This window comes from Microcaecilia unicolor, chromosome 5 (assembly GCF_901765095.1).
Source record: "Microcaecilia unicolor chromosome 5, aMicUni1.1, whole genome shotgun sequence".
Taxonomy (NCBI): domain Eukaryota; kingdom Metazoa; phylum Chordata; class Amphibia; order Gymnophiona; family Siphonopidae; genus Microcaecilia; species Microcaecilia unicolor.
The window spans coordinates 162622259-162647836 of record NC_044035.1 but is presented as its reverse complement, the minus strand read 5'-3'; the positions used below and the strand labels follow the sequence as shown (position 1 = coordinate 162647836).

The 25578-nt window shown below is 46.2% G+C and overlaps 1 protein-coding gene across 3 annotated transcripts in view; it reads left to right on the top strand.

Moving 5' to 3' along the window:
• The window catches only part of COL13A1 (collagen type XIII alpha 1 chain), a 1024165-nt gene that overhangs the window by 619240 nt on the left and 379347 nt on the right, over positions 1–25578 (top strand). The gene's annotated exons all lie outside the window — the stretch shown is intronic.

The following is a 25578-nucleotide window of genomic DNA, read 5'->3' as shown; positions in this document are numbered from 1 at the left end:
TTCATGCATTGGAACATTATGCACGGGGGGGGGGGGGGGGGGGGTGGTCACGTGATGGCAGCACCGTGAGCGGACGCCTGGAAGATCGGCTCCGCTCCCTCGATAGAATATTCTCCTTCTAATGCAACCCCCCCGGAGGAATTTGAGATGGCCAGTATGAGGAAACTGTAGTAGCAGTGCTGGAGAATTGGTTTGTGTGGTTTTGAAGTGCTAGAAGTGGTGTTATGCTAGCAAGGTCGATGCGTGTGGGGAAAGAACAGGCTGTGAGTGGTGTGCGCAAGATGGCGGCCCAGCAGTGTGACTCCCCTGTTGCCCATGTTCCTGAAGACACTTATCAGCATTTTGGTGCGCCACATGTCTAGCTTATTGGATGACAAACTGGCTAAGATTCGGTATCAGGGCATGCGGTGTGCATACAGCAGGCGGAAGATCGCATCTCCGCCCAAGAGGATCAGGTCCAAACACTGGAAGAGCGCGTGAGAGTAATGGAGGAAACAACTAGAGGAGAAAGTTGAAGATCAGGAAAATCGAGGGAGATGCAACAACAGCTGAATCATTGGTTTGTCAGAATCCCTTAAAGAGGCAGATTTAAAAGACAGCAGAGAAATGGTTACCCGAGGCGGTTGGCTTGCCAGAAGGAGTGGGGCCTGTGCAAATGGAAGGAGCACACCGAGTTGGAAGTAGAAGGGAAGATTGAGCCAGGCCACGACCTGTTATCTCCCGATATCTGAATTACGCTGTAAAAGCCCGAATCCTGGAACTGTTTAAATGTGTGCGTTCGCTGGATTACAAGGGCTCCAAGGTGCTGCTATTTCAACATTACTCCCTTAAGGTTTCTGAACAACGGAGAGTCCTCGCACCTTTCTGCACGCAGCTGTTCAACAGAGGAATTAAGTTTGCATTCCAGTACCCGGCTAAGGTGCGGCTGATTTACGATAATCGTGCCATGGTCCTTGCGTCTCCTGGGGTACTCCATGCCTTCATTGAAAAGCTGCCACCCCCTGACTCAGCGACGGAATAGCAGAACTGCTATAAGGAGGGGTGGTGGAGTCCACTGGTATTTTACATGGGGGATGCTGGAGAAAGGAACCATGTAGCACGGACAAGTTACCTGCTGTGGACGCATATGATGGTATGAGGTGCGGGAGACATGCCTGCATAAGGCATGGTACACAATAGGTTCTCCAGTTTGTTGCACTGTCTTACAATGCCTTGTTATGATTGCTTACCACTTGATGTTGTTAAAAAAATGTTTTTTAAATTATTACGGGGTGTTGATGTTAAATGATATCTGGAGGGGGAGGAGGTTGGAGGGGGTTAATGTTTGCTTGTTTATTTGTATGGGAGGTAGAGGGAGCGGAGGGAGCAAGGAAATGTGCTGGATGGGAGGGACTGGGGTAAAGGTTAGGGAAGAAGGGCTTAAGAGGGAAGAGGGGGATGACTGGTATGAGTTGGGTGGGTGGGGATTGAATGGATTGTATTATTGTGGGGATGGTTGTTTGACCTAAGTGTATGAGAGGTGGATGTATGGGGGGTAGCTTGGATAACAGGGGGGCGGGTGAACAACTCTCTTTGTTAACCATGGACTTGGCCTGTTGGAGAGGCTGATTGATTCTGGGTTGGAGCAGTACAGCTGGGATACCATTTTCGGCCCTAAACTACTGTGAGTTTATTGGGGGATTAAAGCTTGTTACACTATGGTGGGATGGGTGATGTGCAGGTGGCTACCTTAAATGTAGATGGAGTCTACTCTCCAATAAAACGCAAAAAGATACTGAATTATGCCAGACGCTTGAAGGTTGGTATTTTGTTACTACAGGAGACTCATTTAACTTGTAAAGAGCACAAGAAACTGAGAAAAGACTGGGTGGGTAAGTTGGTATATGCCTCTTATAATGGTAGGCAAAGGGGAGTGGCAATCCTCATCAACAAGCAGCTGGATTATCTGTGTCATAAAGTTGTCACTGACCCGGAAGGAAGGTATGTAGTGTGGTTGGGGGTTATTCAGGGAAAGAAGATAGCTCTTTGCTCTATTTACGCCCCAAATGTATATTCTCACAAATTCTTTTCCAATCTACTAGCCCTACTGGCGCCACTCTCTGAATATGGTTTACTTTTGGGGAGGTGACTTTAATATAACAGCAGACCCTTTGGTAGATTGTAGCCCTCCCAAGAAAAGGTCAAAGCAGTTTGAAGCACGTGAAGTGAATTTCCTCCAACAGGAGTTGAACCTGTTGGATATTTGGAGAGTATTGAACCCAGATGAGAGAGATTTCACTTTTTTCTCCCAGGTGCATAAGGTCTATGCTCGCCTAGACTATATATTTATATCCTCTTCCTTATTTTCGTCAGTCAGGAAGGCTGCCCTGGAATACGGAGTAGTTTCTGACCATGGTATGGTGTGGGTGGATATAAGTTTCTCTCCCCAGAGCCGAAGCAGTGGGTGGAGAATGAACCCCTCCCTGTATTTAGATGAGGAGTTCAAGCAGTTTCTTATACAAAAGTGGGAATATTTTTTAGGAGATAACGATCCGTCTGAAGTAGATCCAGTCATTTATTGGGAGGCTGGGAAAGCCACCATTCAGGGGAAAATAATGGAGTATTATGCCCACACACGGAAGCTCCAGGATCAGGAGTTAATCAGTTTGGCACGTAGGCTAAAATCACTTAGAGCTCAGCTGGTGAGAGGAGGATCTGGTGAGGCGCGCCAGGAATACTTGGATACTAACATAAGGTTGATATCCTTTTGACTAATAGAGCTAAACGAGACATACAGGTGTACAAATATCAATTGCATAAGTGGGGCAACAAGGCGGGCAAACTGTTGGCTAGCTTAATTCGAAATAGAGCCCCAAAGCGGGTAATCACCAAGATTCGTACTAGCTCTGGGGGGATAGTCAGCAGTGAAAGGGACATCCACAGCGCCTTTGTAAACTTTTATGCAGATTTGTACGATAAAGGCTGCAGTGATATGAGGAAAAGGGAACGTTTTTTCAGTGGGCTGAATCTTCCTGCTCTGACCCTGGCTCAGTTGGAGGCCCTTAATAGCCCGATATCAGGTACAGAAATGCTGAATGCTTTGAAGCGCTTTAAACTAGCAAAAGCACCGGGACTGGATGGGCTGGGCCCTGATTTTATAAAATATTGGGTCATCATATTCTGGGTCCTTTCCAGGCATTGTGTCATACTTTATTTCAACCAGAGCAAGATGTAGGGAGGTTGGCACATGCCACCATTGTGGTTCTACCCAAACCGGGGAAAGATACAGAGTTATTGGGGTCATACTAACTTATCTCCCTCTTAAATCAGGACCTCAAGCTATATGCGAGTATACTGGCTGCCAGGTTGGGAAAGGTCTTGCCTATACTGGTGCAAATAGATCAAACTAGGATTGTGCCTGGCAGGTACGCGTCCACCAACATACTGAGAGCACTAAGTGCCTTGCAGGTGAGGGGGGTGGGGGGGGGGGGAAGGCCAGGGGATGCGATTATTGCCAGTCTAGATGCTGAAAAGGCGTTTGATAAGATCTTGTGGGATTAACTATTTTGGGTTTTGCCTCAGTTTGGAATCATGGGAAATTTTCTAACGGGAGTATGTGCGCTGTATTCTAAGCCTATGGCGCAGATTTTGGTTAATGGACAGCTTACCCCCTCTTTTACACTAGAGCGTGGGACGAGACAGGGATGCCCACTATCTCCTATGTTGTTTTTACTGTCTCTGGAACCCCTGGCATGTAAGATTCGGCAGTTTGAAGCCCTTCGAGGTATAGGAGACCAGAGCTATAAGATTAATCTGTTTGCAGACAACATGTTAATATTTCTGGAACATGCTTCCCAGGACGTAGGTGTCGTGGTGAAGGTTATTCAAGAATTTGGCTCCTTTTCAGGGTTACGGATTAATTTTGACAAGTCAGAAGCAATGGCGCTTTCCTTGGGTTGCCCTTGCAGTAGTCTGTCTAACTTCCCCCTTGCATGGAATAGAGGCCCCCTGAAATATTTGGGTGTGTTCCTTCACTTAGATGCTGGAATTAGGTACTAGAAGAATGTTAGGGATCGGATAACTAGTATTAGATCTTTGTGTAATAGTTGGAGAGACCTTTCTTTGTCTCTGCTGGGAAGGGTTGCCCTGGTAAAGATGGTGTTACTGCCTAAATTATTGTACCCTCTTCAGATGATGACTCTGTGGTTTGCCAGGCAAGATGAGGTGGCATATAGGGGTTTAGTGTCTTCTTTCATTTGGTCAAATTGCAGGGTGTGGGTAAGCTACTCTTAAGCTGATGAGCCCTAGAGAGAAGGGGGGGGGAGTGAATCTCCCAGATTTGCGCTTATATAATGTAGCAGCCGCGCTTCGTTGGTTGCTTGAATTTCATACTGGGGAATCACGATATGCTCCAGTGGGCCTATGGGAGCATTAAGCATCACCATATACTGTCTTTAATGCGTTGCATGCTAAGACTGGGGGGCCTACTATATCGCCATTACTGCAGCCGCTGCGTAGGGCGTGGGCCTGTTGGCACTCGAAACAGGGAGGTGCAGTGGGAGCCTCGCCCTTCTTGGAATTGATGAAAAATCCAGATTTCCCCGCAGGACAGGGCTTTAGTGTCTGGGAGTTGTGGCAGCGAAGAGGGTGTAGATATGTGGGACAATTTTTGGAAGGGGGTGCAGGGGCGATACCATCTTTTGGGGAGTGTCAGAAAAAGTGGGGGTTACCTGCCAATTTTCTATTCACATATCTCCAAGTACGACACTATGTATTGTCATCCCTATGGGGGCAGGGGGGCCGTTACCCAACTTTTACCCAGCTAGATGAAATGTTTATACAGCTGCCCCCTGTAGCAAATAAACTCTGTGTGGTGTAGGATGGGAAAGAAATTCCGGGAGTTTAGCCCCATTGAGCAATTAGCAAAAAAATGGAGTGAATGTTTGTGGGAAACTGTGAGCGGGAGAGACTTGACATCTTGTTTTCGTTTAGCATTTCAAGTGACCCCAGATGCGAAGTTGCAGGAGACGCAATTTAGGATACTGCATGATTCTCTGCATCTCAAAAAGCAGGGGGAGGCATATGGCACTTTGGGACACAAACCTATGTGATAAGTGTGTGGTGGGAAGGGGCACAACGGTCAATAAAGATATTTAAAAAATAAAAAAAAAAGAACATTATGCACTGAAGCTTAGCATAGCACACTGACTCTATGAACCTCACTCATACCTTTACCCACAGAAATATGTATACCACACATAATGCCCTTCTAGCTACCCGCTGTATCCTTCCAATGTTTCAAGGCTTTGATCCATTGTTATATTCTTCAACAATACTTTGATTGTCTCGCATAACTCTTCACAATGTAATCCATAACCAAGTTGTAACAAATTGTACTTCCATCATTCATATCATATTGTAAGCCACACTGAGGCCTCAAAAAGGTGGGAAAATGTGGGATACAAATGCAATAAATAATAATAAATAATCAAAGATCCTGCTCCAAACATTTCTCAACATCTGTTGAGCCTAACATTCAATTTATAATAAATAGTAGATGCAGGCTGGCAGAACAGTACAAGCAGCCACAGGGAAGAATGGAAACACTCCTCTGTACTGCAGGGTACATTTTCCCACTTCTCTTGCTCTATTAAGTAAATCAGAAATGCCATGCTGGGTCTGGCCAGGTGGAAGTACCTGGTGGATATTAATGGGAAGTTTCCTCTCGTATTACTCATTCCCGCAGGTAAGAAGAGAGTGGGATGATTCCCATGACTGCCTAGTTAATAATTGCTAATAAACGTGCCCTCTACAAATTTGTCCAAACCTATTTTGTTTGTGGAAAACAGTGGCAGACCACAAAAAAATGAAATTAGGAAAAGGGGCTATCCACAAAGGTGCATGGGAAAAAGTTTCCAAATCTTAACAAGTAATAGTATAACATATTATAAACTTTTAATAATTTTATAAAAATGACAATATATGTAATAATTAAAATAATGCAAGTGAAACAAAGCAATTGACTTAATTTAGAGTCAAATAGCTTGCTCACAATTAAAACTGAAATCCTGACTTGCCCTTTTTTAACCTATCTCAGCATCTGGGTACATTTAAACCATTTGATTAAAAGAAAATGTCCTAATGTACTCTGGTTTACCTAAAGTGAAAGCTCAGTAAAAGCAAGGCTTTTTTTGAGGGGGTACTGAGTTCTGGCACCTTTTCCATTGTCTGCTAAAATTGACCCATGGACCCCAAGTTTTAATGAAAGAGCTCAGGTTCTACACACCAATTCTGCCTTGTCATAGATTCTGTGACTGGTTGCAGGGGGCCTGGCTATCGTAGGGTGGGTCCCTGAAGGGTGGCTTAGCATTTGAGTACTGGCACCTTTTTTGCTAGAAAAAGTGTTCTGAGTAAAAGCAACATGCTCGCGGCTTTGAAGCCACTTATGGACCAAAACAACTTTGAGTTCTACATTTTGAGTTGAGGATCATTGAGCTCTACATGTTGAGCAGCTTAAAAACGCATCTTGGAGCATTACAGAAGATTTTAGTGTATTTACTGAGAGTTCACTTTTGAAATTTAGGAGCAGTGCTCACAAAGTGGTGGGAATCATCAGCTCTGCCATGGGCCATTAGCAGCACAGCTACTGAACTGAGCAGAACTGTCTGGGATTGCTGGCAGGTCCTGCTGAGGCCCTGTTATGAACAGCTGTTTTCTGGTCCCCAACTCACAGCTTGGTCACTCACAGTAATATAAACAGCACAAAATCATTGCAAGTGCAGGAGCTATCTCACAGAGATTTTTTCATTAATTACAGACTGCACAGCTGTTTAGGCATTGTGGACATTCTGTTGCATTATGGGATTGTACTTGTAGGCATTATGTGACTTGCAAACCCTGCCGTTTATATAAAGCTAGATATATAGTATGCAGACTACAAGTAGTATGTGTCATGCATTTGGTAAGCAAGCATGTATCACATTCAGTGAATTCACAACCGGTATGTTCATTGGCTGCTATGTAAGTTCCTGCAAATGTGAAGTTTTCTTTTATTTGTAATCCATCTTGCATCCTTATGGTTAAAGGTGGAATATAAGCTATGCAAATACAATACACTGAGGACTTGCAAGGATCCAGTTTATGGGTGGGGGGGAGGGTTCCCCTCCTGCAAGGAGTGGAGGAATAACCTAAAGGTTAGAAAAGCAAACTGGAAACCATGGGTTCAAATCCTGGTTCTCCCACTGGCACTCTTTGATGACAGGTGTATCACAGGTGCCTACTATAAAGCACTGGTAATGGCATCTATTTATAAAGAAAACTAGCAGCCAGCTTTTCTTTACAGAATACTAGCGCAAGAGGCAGAGAAAGTTCATTCATCTAGGTGTGACCATTTACACCAGCTCTATAGATAGTGTTGATGTCCATACCTAGATGTATGTATGAATGTGCATAAATTATAGGATTGCAGAATTTACACATCTGCACTGTGCCCAAACTCTATCTATGCATGTACTTCCCGGTAAAGCATGCGCCATCTGCTAGGCGGCATTCTATACATGTGTAAATGACTAGAATACCACCATTTGTATACCACGTTACTGCCTAAAAATAGACAGCTTCTTATAGAATAACTTATTAGTGACCTTGGACAAGTCACTTCACCCTCTGTTGTCTCACCTAAAACTTAGGGGCCTGTGGAAAAGGCAAGTAATTGAGGCAGGTAGTTATTAAAGTATGATAAAAGCTGGGATTTTGCTGCACCTTAATTTGCCACAGGAGTTGTAAACTTGCAGTTTCTCAGTACCACAGATTAGGGACCCCCATAGCACATAAATAAAGCACCTTGCAATCGCCCTTACAAACTATGCTATTCATGCTGCACGGGAGCATCAGCAGGTTCGGCCCTAGGGTTTCTAGCGCCCTCCTGCAGTCTATTAGTCGGCACCCCTACCGATCCAGAGGCAGGATCACTATGGCTCCGCCCCCACAGTAGACACACCCCTTTTACCAGCCATGGCATCATTGAAAATATTACACCAGTATAGAAGAAAAATAACTTAGCACACAGACCAGGAATTAGGAGTCTTGCCAACTCTGAAAAACAATGTGTTATCAAAATTTCAGAATCTAACAAACAGATCCCTATTCAGACACTTGGCCTTGCAGTCACACATGTAGAACAGAGATAGCCCCTCTTCAAATTCTTCAAAATTAACCTGAAATCCTAAGAAGTTAGACTCTGCATGCAGCACAATAGCCTTCGCATCGAGCACAGTTTAGGATTTAGCTAGGACAGACTTAATCAGCATTAACTAACATATTCTACAATCTGAGTTGGACAGACTAACAGGAGTTACTGAAGTGGGAATGAGAGATAGGTGATGGTTAGGAATTGAAAGCAGGTATCTAGCCCTCCTGTCCTGTGAGTTGCTGTGTTGGGGGTGGGGGGATGGGGGTGGAAAAGGGTGGGTCAGGTGCAGCACTAAACAGCAGTCTCTGACAAAACAAGGGTCCAGGCTCTGCTGTGCTGCTGTGCTGTCTCTGTCTGAGCCCTCTCTGGGCAGAGGACAGAGGTTAGCTGAGCTCCCACAAGTTATTTCAGAGCCAGATTCAGTTTGAGCAGTGACGTCCTCTGACAAACACGAGGATATTTCTCTGCTTGGGAAGGGGAGGGGACGGGACAGAGAGCTCACAGCTTTGGAGCCAGACTGAGATGAGCAGCAGAGATTAGATACTCAGCAGAGCTTGATTGCTTGCAAAGTGACGCCCTTGAAGGCAGGCGCCCTCCTGCAGTGCTTACCCTGCTTACCGGGTTTGACCGGCCCTGAGCATCAGGCATGAAGCAGTACCCAGTGCTCCCAGGGCTGCATTTTAAAAACCAGAACTAGTTATTCTCCCTACCTCTGATGTCCCCCAGCAGAGAAATAACCCCCTAAAGCCTCCCATCACATATCCTTGTTTCCATAGCCCCACATCACATACTTCCCTGCAATCCTGCATCATATATCTCTCCCCGAAGGGCCCCCCTTCTCCCCCAGTGCCCTCCTCCCTCCTGTAGGCCTCTCCCCCAGGGCCTACCTTTACAACTCCTTGAGGTCTACTGGGTATAGGGCAGGGGCGATCTCGGTTGCAGTATCACGAGACTACTGCTAGGGGTCACTAGTGCCATTTTGAATCTGGAGCCACATGATCAGGAGCAACTGGAAATTCCTCCTGACCTGTACCCACTAAATCCTTCAGATTTAACATGGTAGGCCTGAAGGGCCCTAAGGGAGAGTGGAAGGGGGGATTTGGGGGAGAGACACTTCAAGGAGAATATGTGATGGGGGACTGCAGGGGGATATAGGATGGGGGGCCAGGAATAATGCAACCCCCGCAATCCTGCGATAAACTTTTATTAACATACTTTATGGTAATATGATGCACTTTATTGCCATTTAGGGCCAGATTCTATATATGGCGCGCAAAATTGGGCATTTGCCCAATTTGTGCATGCAATTTAATTGGTTAATGAGCCAATTAGCTTCAATAATAGGGCACCTAACAACCAATTATTGGCATTAATGGGCAGAAATTGTATTTATGCACGCATTTTGCTAAGCGCTATTCTATAAAGATGCACGTGTCAATCCTTGAGCACGCAACTGAAAATGGGGCATGGCCATGGGAGGGGCATGGGTGAGTCAGGGTCATTCACTAAAGATATGCACAGTATTATGGACTTTGGGGGATCCGCGGGGTTTAACACCAGCTTTCAGTTGGTGTAAATGTTCGCTCTTAAAAGGTGGGTGCGGATCCCAGAGGTACACACTATTTATAAATGGCTCCCAACTCAGAGCACTGTTTACAGACTAGCATTGAGTGCAGTTTTTGTTTGGCACCTAAATTTGGACACCGTTTATAGATCTCCCCCCCCCCCCCCCCCCTCCTTAACTTGAATTAAGGGGCAAATAATATGCTATAAAGCACCTTAATAACTGTGCTCTTTCTAAAACCTGTTCCCTGCACACAAAAAGAGTTTATGCTCAGCAACCACCTTGAAATTTGGAATCCTTCCAGCATTATTTTATTTATGCATTTGTACCCCACATTTTCCAGTCAGGTGGGTCGGTTCAATGTGGCTTACAGTTACTTCAGTTAGATATGATACATAGCTGTTTTCTGTTCTTAATTCGTGTTCTGTTAGTACTCAGATTTAGCTGTTTGAAGTGGGCTTTCAGGTGTTTTCGGTAATTTAGGTTCAGTTGAATAGTAAGTGCAAATGGACAGCACGTTTGTTGCACAGACACAGAATGGGGTTTTTTTCCACGATATGCTGGAGGTTTAAATGGGGGGCCATATGCAAGCTGCTGCTTGCACATATTTTCCCTTTTGACCTATGAAAAGTATCAAAAGTACACTCTCGCATTTGCACCTGCCTTTTCTGCAGGTATTTTTCTTAAGGATCATAACACTGATAGATTTGGAAATGCAATCTACATGTTATTTCCTTCGCTGATGTTGGGGGGCTAATGTTGGGAAGAGCTCTAGGTGGTGTACAAGTCAATTAGAACAATCCAAAGAATAAAAGAAGCATAAAATATCTTGAACCTATAAAATGGTAACTATTACACATTCAGAAACCTGGAAGTGATACATCCCTATAGAAGTGTCACAAGACAGGTCAAAAAGCAGATTGAATCCATGGGGGGAGGGTTGGTGTCATTATCTATTGCTACATTTAATTATTTGTTTTTTATTACCAGTTTCTTTTCCATACCTGTTTTTCATCTAGCTGCTGTTTTGAGTTTATCTTTTATACTATCCTTTCTCCAACTTTTCTGTCTTTCTCTTCTTTTTTGCTTTCTTTTGTTGACTAGGGTGAAATGGGAGATCGAGGCATAAAGGTAAGCATGGTAAAGTAAAAACTAATTGATTGAAATATCTAATGCAGGGGTGGGCAACCATAGTCTTCAAGGCCACAAACCAGTCGGGTTTTCAAGATTTCCACAATGAATATACATGAGATAGATTTGCATGCACTACTTCCATTGTATGAAAATAAATCTCATGCATATTCTTTGTGAAAATCTTGAAAACCTGACTGAAGGCCAGATGCCCTAAACTTAACAAGCCAGCAACGTGGTTTTTAAACTGGTTCTAGCCAAATTAGATTGTAAGCTCTTTTGAGCAGGGACTGTCTTCATATTCAGTTGTGAAGCGCTGTGTGCAACTGGTAGCGCTGTAGAAATGATTTGTAGTAGTAGTAGTAGTTTAGCGCGCAAGTAGTAAACCGGGACATACACAAAAGGGTTCTCCGAGCCATTTTTCTGTCACGGTAGCAGCTAACTGTCACGTTTTCAAAGCTGGAAACTGGATTTGTGAGCCCTTGGGCCACTACCGAGGAGCAGCAGTGGCAGGCAAAACCACCCCACGCTAGAGACAGGGCAGGTCTCTGACAAACAGTTAGGCTTCACCTGCACCTGGCCACTTTTCACCAAGAGTTGAGCTCCAGCTTCAGGTGGCCGGCAGGACTTACTGGACAGGGCAGGACTGAATAACAGCTAGGCAGCACAGGGACAGCAAGGCAGGGAAAGGATAGGCTAAAGGACAGGGCTGAAAGCTGCAAGCAGCCACTGACACAGGGAACAAACACAGCTAGACAGGAGACTGAACTGAAAGCTGCAAGCAGCCACTGAAGCAGGGAACAAACACAGATAAACCCAGAACTAGACAAAGACATACAAACAAGACACAGGACTAGGAAACAAGCAATACCCTAAACTAAACATAGACTGACTAGAACAGGCAAGACTTCAGGCAAGAACAAGAGCAAGGAAACAAACCCAGGCTGAAGTGCAACAAGCACCAACATACCAGGGCCTTAGACGCAAGGCAAAGGCAGAGAGGTCCCAAATGGCTAATAAGCCCAGCAGCAGCTGAGCTTCAGCTGCAGCAATCGTCAGGCAGCTACGGGTGCAGTGCAGGGTCAAACAAAACAGACAAGTCTGGCAGCCTGGAAAAAGCCTGTCATATGATCCAAGATGGCGACGGTACGAGTAGCTTAACCGGCCACGCTCAGGAATCTGCAACAGTTGACTCTACTGTGAGCGCCTTACCCGTTGTTTGGATGGGGAAGAGGAGAGGCAAAGTCCGGGAGGCTCCCCATGTCCCGGGTGGAACGCCTCAGCTACACCAGACAAAACTGGAGCGATTCGGAGTACTATCCGGTCCCGAAATGGCGTCCACTCCTTCTGCTGGAGCCGGCATCTCGATGCTGGACGACAGTGTAGATGGGGCTTCCCTGAGCCCCGTCGAATGTGCGGCACCCCCTCAACCCGGAAGAGTTACTCTCACTGCAAGCCCTGCTGCCATACCTCTTGGAGGAGAAGTGGAACAGGGAGGGAGCCTGCAGGAGAGATCATCTGGTGCCAATAACTTGGGAAGATCGGGTTTGACAACGGCTCACGTGTTGCCTGAAACAGTGAGTACCCTGGAGCAAGTTTTAAAGGCCCCTCTACCGGATTTTTCTATGGGGAGAGTATTGAAACCTGCCGTAGTGACTTTAGAGTCACTGTGGGTCTTGACTTCTACGACCCAATCTGCACTACCAACTTTAATCCTTAAAAATATGGAGACAATTAAAGTCCTTTCAGAGACTGCGCTAAAGCAGATACAAGCTAGTGAAATTCAGGCCTCTGAGGTTAAAAGACTGTCTGAAAAAACTGAAAAGCTTGAACTTGTGGAACAGACGTTAATTAAAAACAAGTGCTTTACTCAAAGACGCTTGGAATATTTAGAAAATCAATCAAATAGGCTAATTTTACGGTTTATAAATTTTCCTCGGTCCCCTTTGATTCTCCCAATTCAAATGGTTAAAAAATATCTAATAGAGACTCTGGGAATGTTAGAGAATTCATTGCCACCTATAACTAGAGCTTATTATCTTCAAGCTGGTGGTACGCCATCAGAAAACTTACAAGGACAAGGAGCAATGAATCTCAATTCATTCCTTGAGTCTTCTCTTGAGGTTATTACACAGAGAACAACTTTGCTGGTAACCTTTGCGTTGGAAATAGATAGGGACGCAGTACTCAAACTTTCCCTAAGACATTTGGATTCTCTGTTTCTAGGTTCAAAAGTTAGAGTCTTTCCGGACTTGTCCAGGGAGACTCAAAAGAGACGTAGGATGTTTTTGTTGTTATGACCAAGGGCACAGGCAATTGGTGTTGATTTTCTGTTGAGGTTTCCCTGCATATGTAGAATTAAACTTCAGTCTAAACAATATCAATTCTTTGACCCTAAGCAGTTAGAGGATTTTCTTATAAGCAGAGAAGAGGTCAGTGTACAGGTTTAGTCACATATGTAACACTGTATGGCAGGCTTGAGTGAACCATTCGGGAATTAAGCTACTTTTTGATTTTGATTATTTCTTTGTTGCTTAATTATTAAGTATGATATTTCTTTTCTTCGATCAATTACCTATATGGTGGTCGATAGTAGAAAATATTGAATAATTGACTGTAAATTTTTTTTCCCTGATAGTAGATTTTTCTGATTTGTGTATTACCATTCATATGTGTATTATGATTGTTAAAAAATTATAAATAAAGAATTAAAAAAAGAAGTCTGGCAGCCTGGAAGATCCGGACTGGACTGGGCTAAAGTCTGGAATGGGTGATAGTCCATAGCAGCCACCGGTTCTGGCCACCAGAGGGCGAGGGGAGCACAGACGTAACACTAATGAAAACGGATTGCAAATGAGCTAATTACTATTATAATGTGAATGCAATGCGATGCACTACCGTTTCCGCATGCACCGTGGAAAGCCTAATGGGAGGTCTGCACCTCTCATTGGGGCTACTGTGAGCGGGACCCATGCAGAGGAGGAGGCCCATCGCAAAAATCGGAAGGAAAAAAATGTCCAAGTGCTCGTCAGGGACATCCTTTCAAGTGCCTAACACTTGGACGTCCTTCACTCAAAAGAAAAAAGGATGTCCCTGACGAACACTTGGACGTTTTTTTTCTTCAGATTTTGTGATGGGCGTCCTTCTCTTGGACTTGTTTTTCTTACGTGCCCGAAATGACCACCGCCAGAGATAATCGGGGATCGGGACGTGCAAGGACACCCAAATCAAAAATATTTGGACGTCCCTTTTGATTATGCCCTCCAGGTCTCTCTCAGTCAATCACAGCGCGTTTAGCTGACATCAGTGACAGCTAAACACGCTGTGATTGGCTGAGAGAGACGTGTATGAAGCCATCTTTGGCATGCGCAGAGCAGCCAGCATAACGATTGGCTGCTCTGCGCATGCTCAGCTGGCTGACTGGCTTCCCCTCCTTAGGAAGGAAATCGCGAGCAAATGAGCTAACAGCGAGCAGCTCATTTGCATGTGATTTCCTTCATGCATGCCCGGTTTTTACTGATTCGCTAAGGGATCGGTAAGGGAAGGGCTCTTTCCGTGGAGTTAGTGCATCTGGCTCTGAGTTGTGGCCCTCGAGGACTCTGCTTGCCCATCCCTTATCTAATGAAAAAGTAATTCCCAGTAGCGGTTTGGAATAACTCTTTGGAGGAGGAAACAAGAACTGAGATAAAATGATAATAAATCAAAGAATGGGCACACTAAGCATGGACAAGTTGGTCGAGATCGTATCCAGACATTTTCCTTATAGTCAAAGCAGCAGTGCTCAGCTTCCTTAAAACAGACTGTCAACCAAATGAAACTCCCAGAACCAGAAAACAAAACAGACATGCACTTATAGCATCTACTACCAACTTTCATAGACAGGAAGTAAAAAAAAAAAAAAAATCAGCTTTGTTTACCGAATTTCTGAATTCACAACCTAATGCAAAACCACAGGCAAGCAAAGATTTGATGTGCATCATGCTTAAACGTCTTCTGGAAATGCTGCAATGCAGACCTGATTTTTCTTTCACATTTGGTAAATAAAAGCAGGGCCAGATTTAAGATTTTGGTGCCAGTAAGTCAGTCTGGAGAGCAGATCTCAGAGGGACCATGGTAGAGCTCTTGCTTGGCCTGCGAGAGGTAGTGGGAGTAAGGGGGGGGGGGAGGTTGAGATCCCAGAGACTAAAAAAGGAGCAGAGGAAAGGCATAGTTCCACATTGGTACCTCTTTGAAATAGCACATAATTATGGACCCAAAGTAATTAAGAGCTAACTCCTCTTTAGCTTTCAAAGTTTGCACCCTAGGCAGGTGCCAATGTTACCTCTGCCTAAATCCGGACCTGAATAAAGGGGATCTAGTTGAAACTGTTGTGTATGATGAAAACAAGTAACATAGTAGATGACGGCAGAAAAAGACCTGCACGGTCCATCCAGTCTGCCCAACAAGATAACTCATATTTGCTGCTTTTTGTGTATACCCTACTTTGATTTGTACCTGTGCTCTTCAGGGCACAGACCGTATAAGTCTGCCCAGCACTATCCCCGCCTCCCAACCACCTGCCCCTCCTCCCAACCACCGGCTCTGGCACAGACCTTATAAGTCTGCCCAGCACTATCCTCACCTCCCAACCATCAGCCCTGCCTCCCAACCACCGGCTCTGGCACAGACCGTACAAGTCTGTCCAGCACTATCCCTGCCTCCCAACCACCAGCCCCGCCTCCCGATCTTGACTAAGCTCCTGAGGATCCATTCCTTCGGCACAGGATTCCTTTATGCTTATCCCACGCATGTTTGAATTCCGTTACCGTTTTCATTTCCACCACCTCCCGTGGGAGGGCATTCCAAGCATCCACTACTCTCTCCGTGAAAAAATACTTCCTGACATTTTTCTTTAGTCTGCCCCCCTTCAATCTCATTTCATGTCCTCTCGTTCTACCACCTTCCCATCTCCGGAAAAGGTTCGTTTGCGGATTAATACCTTTCAAATATTTGAACGTCTGTAGTGTATGTGCAAGACACACCAGGCTGCATTGCCTTTTGTTCCCAAACATTTCCCTCACCTTTGATTTGCCAGTTGTTCTTTAAGGAAAAATATGACCCAAATCCCCACCATCACCAAATGTTTAGGGGTAAATTCAGAGTCACCCATTGTTAGGCGCCAAACATTTGGGTGATATGCATCAGTTTTAGAATGGCAGTTCTGCATGGAACTGTGGTAATAGAACACTAGCGTAAATCCTTACTGGTGTGCCTATCCATAGGAAAGAGCGCTTTACACAAGCTGAAAGGTCAGTGTAAGTAGCATTTAGGGATGTATTCTGTAACATGTGCATGCAAGTCCTGGGCACTCCCCTGACCCACCCATGACCCCCCCCCCCCCCAGTCCACACCCCCATTGCACTTGTGTGCTGTGGATTTTTTGCACATATTATAGAATACTGACTACCGTCACTTGCGTGCATAACTGGTAATTGATGTCAGCATCAGTTATTGCTAGATAACATCAATTATCAGCGCATATCATTTTAGATTACGCGCACAACTGACCTATTTCTGTAACTTGCACGCACAACTTTGTGCACTGTGGGGAGAATTCTAGGTGCAGAACTTCCAGTATTCTATGATTGCACCTCAGTGTGTGACCCGTCTATGCCTCAAGCACATGCACGCCCTCTTTACAGTTATGTGCTAAAGCACTTAGCTCACTTAGGAGCCATTTTACTAAGATGTGGGTAGGCCTAATGTGGGCATACTACGCGTTAAAAGGCACTACCACAGGATGTCTTGAGGCCTCCCATAATAATTTCTTGCTCAGCGCACGCTAATCCCACAATATTTTTTATTTTGCAGAGAGTAGGCGTGCCTGTGCTAATCAAGTATTGTGGACATATCACATTATAGGTGGCGGTAAGGGCTCCTGCAGTAATGGCCATGTACTAATGGGGTTTTAGCACATGGCCATTAGACAAACAAATATGGCAAGGCGACCATTTTACTGCTGTGCTAGAAAGTGGCCACAATGTGTAGAAAACCCATGTGCTGACAACAGCACCCATCACTTTTTAGCGTGGCTTGGTAAAAGGATCCCTTATAGAATAGCACCTTAATGCATCTTGATGCCTAATTGTTGTTTCTCCCTGTTTGGACGCCTAATTTGTAGTGTATTATAAACAGCAAAAGCATCATTTATTAGCCATTTGTTTTAATTCTTCTCTTACTAATTAGACTGTAACAACGGGCAGGAGTATATTCCCTTATCCTTATTCTGTGGGAATGTGTGCATGAGATACCTCATGATCTCTAGCTGCTGATCAAAAGATTCTGCTTTCATATGCCACCACTTCCTCCCTCTCTCGTTCATTACAGATTGAGTGATGAGTGCAGCCTTGTAATTATTTCAACTGTTTTGGTGGATTTTTGCTGTTATACACCAGAGTACAGTTTTTAATTTTTTTAATATTACCCTTGTCTTTAAATTGATATTTTTGGAACTGCTGGTTGTACAAATAAATGTGCTGCAAGTCTAGAAAGCTCTCAAGCTTTATAGCACAAGGTGCCACAGATGTTAACACTTAAAGTGACAGCACTAGCTATGAATGTTTGGAACAAGAAAACACTGGACTTTGTTTCATAGTAACAGAAAAGGCCTACCACCCCATCTAGTGTGCCCACACATTGCCAAGGATATATTCCAGCTGTGAGCCATAGAATGTGATCACCTGTAAGACATTGCTTCTCATCCAGACCAGCTTTTGATACTCTACCATCTTGGGCCATGGGCATACAGCAGTGATTCCCAAACCTGTCCTGAGGGCTCCTCCATCAGTCACATTTTCAGGATATCCACAATGAATATTTCATGAGAGAGATTTGCATGCATTTCCTCTACAAAATACAAATCTCTCTCATGCATATTCATTGTGAATATCCTGAAAAACTGACTGGCTGGGGAGACCCCAGGTTTGGGAACCACTGGCATACAGATTCCCTAGGTCAGCTGATATTTTGGGACTTTGTGTAGTCGGAATCCTCCAAACAACAATTGAGACAGTTGAGTCAGGGTTTCAAGCTACGCATAATGTCAATTCTGCATGGAACTGCCATTATAAAATTTGCACTTAGCACATATCATCCTAGCATCAAAATTACGGCATGCTTTCTTGAAACTGCTCCCAATTCTGACTGTGTATATGCCTGCTGTTAATCAGATACAGAGAATGCAATCATCGTTTAATTTGTGCAGTGGTGTTCCTAGGGGGGGGCGGTGGGTGCGGTCTGCCCCGGGTGCACGCCGCTGGGGGGGGGGGTGTCGCGCATGCCTGTCCGTCGTTCGTTCCATGCTCCCTCTGCGCCGGAACAGGTTACTTTCTCTTTGATCACTTTCAGAATTTGGTTGGTACTTCTTGTGGCTGAGAATCTTGGAAAGCATTTCACTAGATTGGGTTCTTTGAACTGTGTTCCTAAGTTAATGCCTCTGATAATGGAGTCTTCTAGCAGTAATAATTTTCTGGTTTGCACCGATCTGACATTGTTTCTTGCTTGCACCAATCTGTCATTGTTTTGGGGATGTCTCTTGGATTGTGTTACATTTCTTGCTTCTGGTTCCACATCAGTGCTTCTTTTCTGAGCATCATAATGCTCCAATGCAGCAAAGAATTATATAAGGGCAAATATGGGGAGGGTGAATGCCTCTGTGTCACAGGCCGTAATCTACCTGAGCCTACTGTGACCCATCTATTCCTCTGTTGCTTTATTCTCTGTGGCAATTCTAGTGGTAAATTAGCTGGGAATTGGGTAATCCTTGATGCTTCCTTAATTGTAATCAATTCCTTCTTGAGGTTGTTGATTTCATCTTTCATAGCTGGTAGTTGGAGACAGATGTGGCAAACTGTAAGGTTCCAGATGGATTGCCTTTGGGACTAAAGCACAACATGTATTGCATTGAATGAAGGCCTCCTTAGTTTAGGCCTATTCTTTAGCAGGGTCTAAACTAGCCCTACAGTTATTGTCACTATCCCCTATTTCTATAAAAGTGGTCAAAACTTGCATGTACAAATTTGGGTGCATGCCCAATTTACATACACAATTTCATTGAATAACGAGCTAATTAGTGCCAATAATTGGCTTTTTAACACGCTATTATTGGCACTAATTAGATTTCATTAGAATTTAAATGCTGGATCCATGGCTAAATTTTACACAAGACTAAATTTAAAAAAAGGGGGGGGAGGCGATGAAATGGGAGGGTCATGGGCAGAACGGTGGTGGGGGGGGGTGGTTCCTTGCATTTACACACATTGTTATAGAATAATGGGGATACGCATCTAATTTAGGCCTAAATTTAAATGCAGTTTATAGAATAGCGCTCTTTCAGCACGGATTTTTTTCTGTGCCATATATAGAATTCACCCTGATATTGAAAATTTTGCCACTGCATGTCTCCATCCCTCCTCTGCACAGATAGAGTTGGAGTGGTTAGGTGTATTTTCAACCTGACGCTATCCATACGGTAGCTAAAAATATGTAAATAGTGGGGTTATTGATGTCCACTGGCTGCCAGTAATACCGACGTAAGGCTTTATTACAATTTTATGATTCTGGGAAGAAACTACGGTGAATCAGAGTCTAAATGTCTTCTTGTTAACTCCCACTCACAGTTGTTCTGGCAACTATTGCTTTCCTTTCTTTATCTTGGCAGTTTCTTCCTGTTCCTATTCGCTTCTGGGTCAATAGGAATTGACTTCTATTGGGCTAAGACAACTTCAGTGTTCATTCGCAACTGGCAAGGGTTTTTCCCTATTTTATAACCACTTTCCTAGCCCAGCCATTGTAGTGGAGTGGAGGAGTAGCCTACTACTACTACTGCTTATCACTTCTATAGCGCTACAAGGCATACGCTGCGCTGTACACCATACACAAAAGACAGTCCCTGCTCAAAGAGCTTACAATCTAAGTAAGACAGGTAAACAGACAGAACAATTAAGAGGTAGGGTACAGGGCAAGTAAGTAGTGGTTAGCCTAATACTTAATGCAGTGGACTGAGATCCTAAGGAATTGGGTTCAGTTCCCACTTCAGCTGCTTGTGATGCTGGGCAAGTCACTTAACCCTTTATTGCCCCAGGTACAAATACTTAGATTGTGAGCCCACTAGGGACAAAGAAAGTATCTGCACATAATGTGTACAGCACTGCATAAGCCTAGTAGCGCTATAGAAATGATTAGTAGTAGTGGTGACTGTCCCTGGACTGGGACCACAGACTGTGCACCAACCCCCGGTTTCTATAAACCTTTGCGCCATCTTTACACTTAGCATGGAAAGTTGCACACATAAGTTACACAATAAGGTCAATTGTGTGTGTAGATGAATGTATAATTGGAATTAACAAGCAATAATACTACTACTTATCATTTCTAAAGCGCTACTAGACGTACGCAGCGCTGTACACTTGAACATGAAGAGACAGTCCCTGCTTGACAGAGCTTACAATCTAATTAGGACAAACAAACAGGACAAACAAGAGATAAGGGAATATTAAAGTGAGGATGATAAAATAAGGGTTCTGAACAAGTGAATAAGGGTTAGGAGTTAAAAGCAGCATCAAAAGGTGGGCTTTTAGCTTAGATTTGAAGACGGCCAGAGATGGAGCTTGACATACCGGCTCAGGAAGTCTATAGGCTTCAGTTGGCAATAATAGGCTACAGTTGGCACCAGTTAGCTACCCATGCAACTGCCCTTAGTTGGTGCTCAGTAACATGCGTATGCAAATTCTATTACATGCATCTACATTGTAGTGTGGCTATGGGAGAGTCATGGGTGGGTCAGGGGAGTGCCTAGCAGTTTCACATGCGTGTTGCAGAATACTAGCATTTATCTAACTGTAAGTACGAGCACTTTGGTATGTCATAACTGCTCATGCCTAAAGTTTGGTGCATTTATGTAGATGGCATGGGTAGGAATGGATGGCATGGGTAGGAAAGTGATTTATGTGATATCTCATACATATATATTATGGTTATTCCCAAAAAAATCCAGCTCTTTCTCCCTCCCTCCCTCCCTTCCTTTCTCCTTACTCAGCACTCCGTCTTCCTCTCTAGTAGTATTACCCCTCCCCCTTTCCCATACCATGCCAGTGTATACCTTAGAAATGCATAAGCTCTATATGTAGATCCTTCAAGAGGATGAGGCCAACACACAATCTCTCCAGTGCAAAACACTATACACAAACTTGTGCAAAACCCCACTTAACCTTACCAAAGCATAACAGAACTAATTCCAAGGACATGATGAGCTACAACCTTATGTGTGGAAAGACAGCTCTAAAACACCAGTACACTACCTAATGAAAAAAAAAAAGGGCTGCAAATACTACACACTAGCAGAATACTGCACCTTGATCACACATGAAAAACACATGACAACAGATATGACACAAGGAACTAGAAATAAAAAAAAATATGAAGGCAAAATACTGAACTGGAAAGTTACCTCAAGAAGTTAGACTCAGCATGCAACAATACTAGAAAAATTGAAACTTACATGCAAAATATCACAGATGCAAATTTCCAAAAGCTGACATATTCCAATTAATATATTCTGAATAAAATATTTTTTTCTACCTTTGTTGTCTATTCGCTTTGGTCCCAGTGTCTTCTGTTTTATGCAGTGTCTTCTTTCCATTTGATATTTTTTCACTCACCATGTCCACCATCCTCCTGTGTCCTTATGCATCCTGTCTACCACCTGTAGCCCTGTCCCTATCCTTCCTCGTGTTTCAGTATCTTCCCTCAAAGTGTTACGATCCAGCCCTTAAATTCAGCAGCTTTCCCTCCATCCATATCCAGCTTTTTTCCTCACTCCTCTCTTCTCCATCCATCCATGTGCATCTACTTCCTTTGTCTTCCCTGCCCTCCATCCATGTCTAGCATTTCTCATCTCTCCCTTCTCCTCCATCCATGTGCATCTCCTTCCTTTGTCTTTTCTTCTCTCCATCCTTGTTCAGCATTTTTCCTCTCTTCCCTCCCCTCCATCCATGTGCATCTCCTTCCTGACTTCCCTCCCCTCCATCCATCCATGTCCAGCAACTCTCCATTCTCCCCTGCCCTCTCCTCCATCCACCCATATGCAGCAAATTTCCTCTCCCCTGCCCCCTCCATTCATCCATCCATGTCCAGCAATTCTCCTCTCTCCCCTGCCCCAATTCATCCATTCATGTCCAGAAATTCTCCTCTCCCCTGCCCTCTCCTCCCCTCTCCTCCATCTATCCATGTCCAGCAACTCTCCATTCTTCCCTGCCCTCTCCTCCATACATCCATATCCAGCAAATTTTCTCTCTCCCCTGCCCCTCCATCCATCCATATCCAACTATTCTCCTCTCTCCCCTGCCCTCCATCCATCCATGTCCAACAACTCTCCATTCTCCCCTGCCCTCTCCTCAATCCACCCATATCCTCAAAATTCTTCTCCCCCCTGCCCCCATTCATCCATCCATGTCCAGCAATTCTCCTGTCCCCTCCCCTCCATCCATCTATGTCCAGCAACTCTCCTTTCTCCCCTGCCCTCTCCTCCATCCACCCATATCCAGCAAATTTCCTCTCTCCCCTGCCCCCATTCATCCATCCATCCATGTCCAGCAATTCTCTCTCCCCAGCCCTCCCCTCCATCCATCCATGACCAGCAACTGTCCATTCTCCACTGCCCTCTCCTCCATCCACCCATATCCAGCAAAATTCCTCTCTCCCCTGCCCCCATTCATCCATCCATATCCAGCAATTCTCCTCTCCACTGCCCTCCATCCATCCGTGTCCAGCAACTTTCCATTCTCCCCTGCCCTCTCCTCCATCCATCCATATCCAGCAAATTTCCTCTCTCCCCTGCCCCCATTCATCCATCTATGTCCAGCAATTCTCCTCTCTCCCCTGCCCTCCCCTCTTCTCCTGTCCAGTGATCTCTTCTCTCCCCCTGCCCTCCCCTCCTCTCCATGTCCAGTGATCTCTTCTCTCCCCCTGCCCTCCTCTCTATGTCCAGCGATCTCTTCTCTCTCCGTGCCCTCCCGTCCTCTCCATGTCCAGCGATCTCTCCCCTCCCCTCCTCTCCATGTCCAGTGATCTCTTCTCTCCCCTGCCCTCCTCTCCATGTCCAGCTATTTCTTCTCTCCCCCTGCCCTCCCCTCCCCTCCTCCCCATGTCCAGAGATCTCTTCTCTCCCCTGCCCTCCTCTCCATGTCCAGCGATTTCTTCTCTCCCCCTGCCCTCCCCTCCTCTCCATGTCCAGCGATCTCATCTCTCCCCCTGCCCTCCCCTGCTCTCCTCTCCATGTCCAGCAATCTCTTCTCTTCCCCTGCCCTCCCCTACCCCCCTCCATGTCCAGCGATCTCTTCTCTCCCCATACCCTCCTCTCCTCTCCATGTCCAGCGATCTCTCCCCCTGCCCTCCTCTCCTCTTCATGTCCAGCGATCTCTTCTCTCCCCTGCCCTCCTCTCCTCTCCATGTCCAGCGATCTCTCCCCCTGCCCTCCTCTCCTCTCCATGTCCAGCGTTCTCTCCCCCTGCCCTCCTCTCCTCTTCATATACAGCGATCTCTTCTCTCCCCCTGCCCTCCTCTCCTCTCCATGTCCAGCGATCTCTCCCCCTGCCCTCCTCTTCTCATCATGTCCAGTAATCTCTTCTCTCCCCCTGCCCTCCCCTCCTCTCCATGTCCAGCAATCTCTCTCCCTGCCGTCCTCTCCTCTTCATGTCCAGCGATCTTTTCTCTCCCCCTGCCCTCCCCTCCTCTCCATGTCCAGCAATCTCATCTCTCCCCCTGCCCTCCTCTCAATGGCCAGCGATCTCTTCTCTCCCCCTGCCCTCCTCTCCTCTCCATGTCCAGCGATCTCTCCCCCGCCCTCCTCTTCTCATCATGTCCAGTGATCTCTTCTCTCCCCCTACCCTCCCCTCCTCTCCATGTCCAGTGATCTCTCCCCCTGCCCTCCTTTCCTCTCCATATCCAGCGATCTCTTCTCTCCCCTGCCCTCTCCTCCTCTCCATGTCCAGCGATCTCTTCTCTCCCCCTACCCTCCCCTCCTCTCCATGTCCATTGATCTCTTCTCTCCCCCTGCCCTCCTTTCCTCTCCATGTCCAGCGATCTCTTCTCTCCCCCTGCCCTCTCCTCCTCTCCATGTCCAGCGATCTCTTCTCTCCCCCCTGCCCTCTCCTCCTCTCCATGTCCAGCGATCTCTTCTCTCCCCCTACCCTCTCCTCCTCTCCATGTCCAGCGATCTCTTCTCTCCCCCTACCCTCCCCTCCTCTCCATGTCCAGCTATTTCTTCTCTACCCCTGACCTCCTCTCTTCATGTCCAGCAATCTCTTCTCTCCCCCTGCTCTCCTCTCTATGTCCAGCGATCTCTTCTCTCCCCTTGCCCTCCCATCCCCTCCTCTCCATGTCCAGCAATCTCTTCTCTCCCCCTGCCCTCCTCTCCATGTCCAGTGATCTCTTCTCTCCCCATGCCCTCCTCTCCTCTCCATGTCCAGCGATCTTTTCTCTCCCCCTGCCCTCCCCTCCTCTCCATGTCCAGCGATCTTTTCTCTCCCCCTGCCCTCCCCTCCTCTCCTCTCCATGTCCAGTGATCTCTTCTCTCCCCCTGCCCTCCTTTCCTCTCCATATCCAGCGATCTCTTCACTCCCCCTGCCCTCCCCTCCTCTTCATGTACAGCAATCTCTTCTCTCGCCCTGCCCTCCCCTCCTCTCCTCTCCATGTCCAGTGATCTCTTCTCTCCCCCTGCCCTCCTTTCCTCTCCATATCCAGCGATCTCTTCACTCCCCCTGCCCTCCCCTCCTCTTCATGTACAGCAATCTCTTCTCTCGCCCTGCCCTCCTTTCCTCTCCATGTCCAGCGATCTCTTCTCGCCCACTGCCCTCCTCTCCATGTCCAGCAATCTCCTCTCCCCCTGCCCTCCTCTCCATGTCCAGCGAACTCTTCTCTGTCCATGCCCTCCTCTCTCCATGTCCAGTGATCTCTTGCCCTGCCCTCCTCTCCTCTCCATGTCCAGCGATCTCTCGCCCTGCCCTCCTCTCCTCTCCATGTCCAGCTATTTCTTCTCTACCCCTGACCTCCTCTCTTCTCCTCTTCATGTCCAGCAATCTCTTCTCTCCCCCTGCCCTCCCCTGCTCTCCTCTCCATGTCCAGCGATCTCTTCTCTCCCCTTGCCCTCCCCTCCCCTCCTCTCCATGTCCAGCAATCTCTTCTCTCCCCCTGCCCTCCTCTCCATGTCCAGTGATCTCTTCTCTCACCATGCCCTCCTCTCCTCTCCATGTCCAGCGATCTTTTCTATCCCCCTGCCCTCCCCTCCTCTCCATGTCCAGCGATCTTTTCTCTCCCCCTGCCCTCCCCTCCTCTCCATGTCCAGCGATCTTTTCTCTCCCCCTGCCCTCCCCTCCTCTCCTCTCCATGTCCAGTGATCTCTTCTCTCCCCCTGCCCTCCTTTCCTCTCCATATCCAGTGATCTCTTCACTCCCCCTGCCCTCCCCTCCTCTTCATGTACAGCAATCTCTTCTCTCCCCCTGCCCTCCTTTCCTCTCCATGTCCAGCGATCTCTTCTCTCCCACTGCCCTCCTCTCCATGTCCAGCAATCTCCTCTCCACCTGCCCTCCTCTCCATGTCCAGCGAACTCTTCTCTGCCCATGCCCTCCTCTCCTCTCCATGTCCAGCGATCTCTTGCCCTGCCCTCCTCTCCATGTCC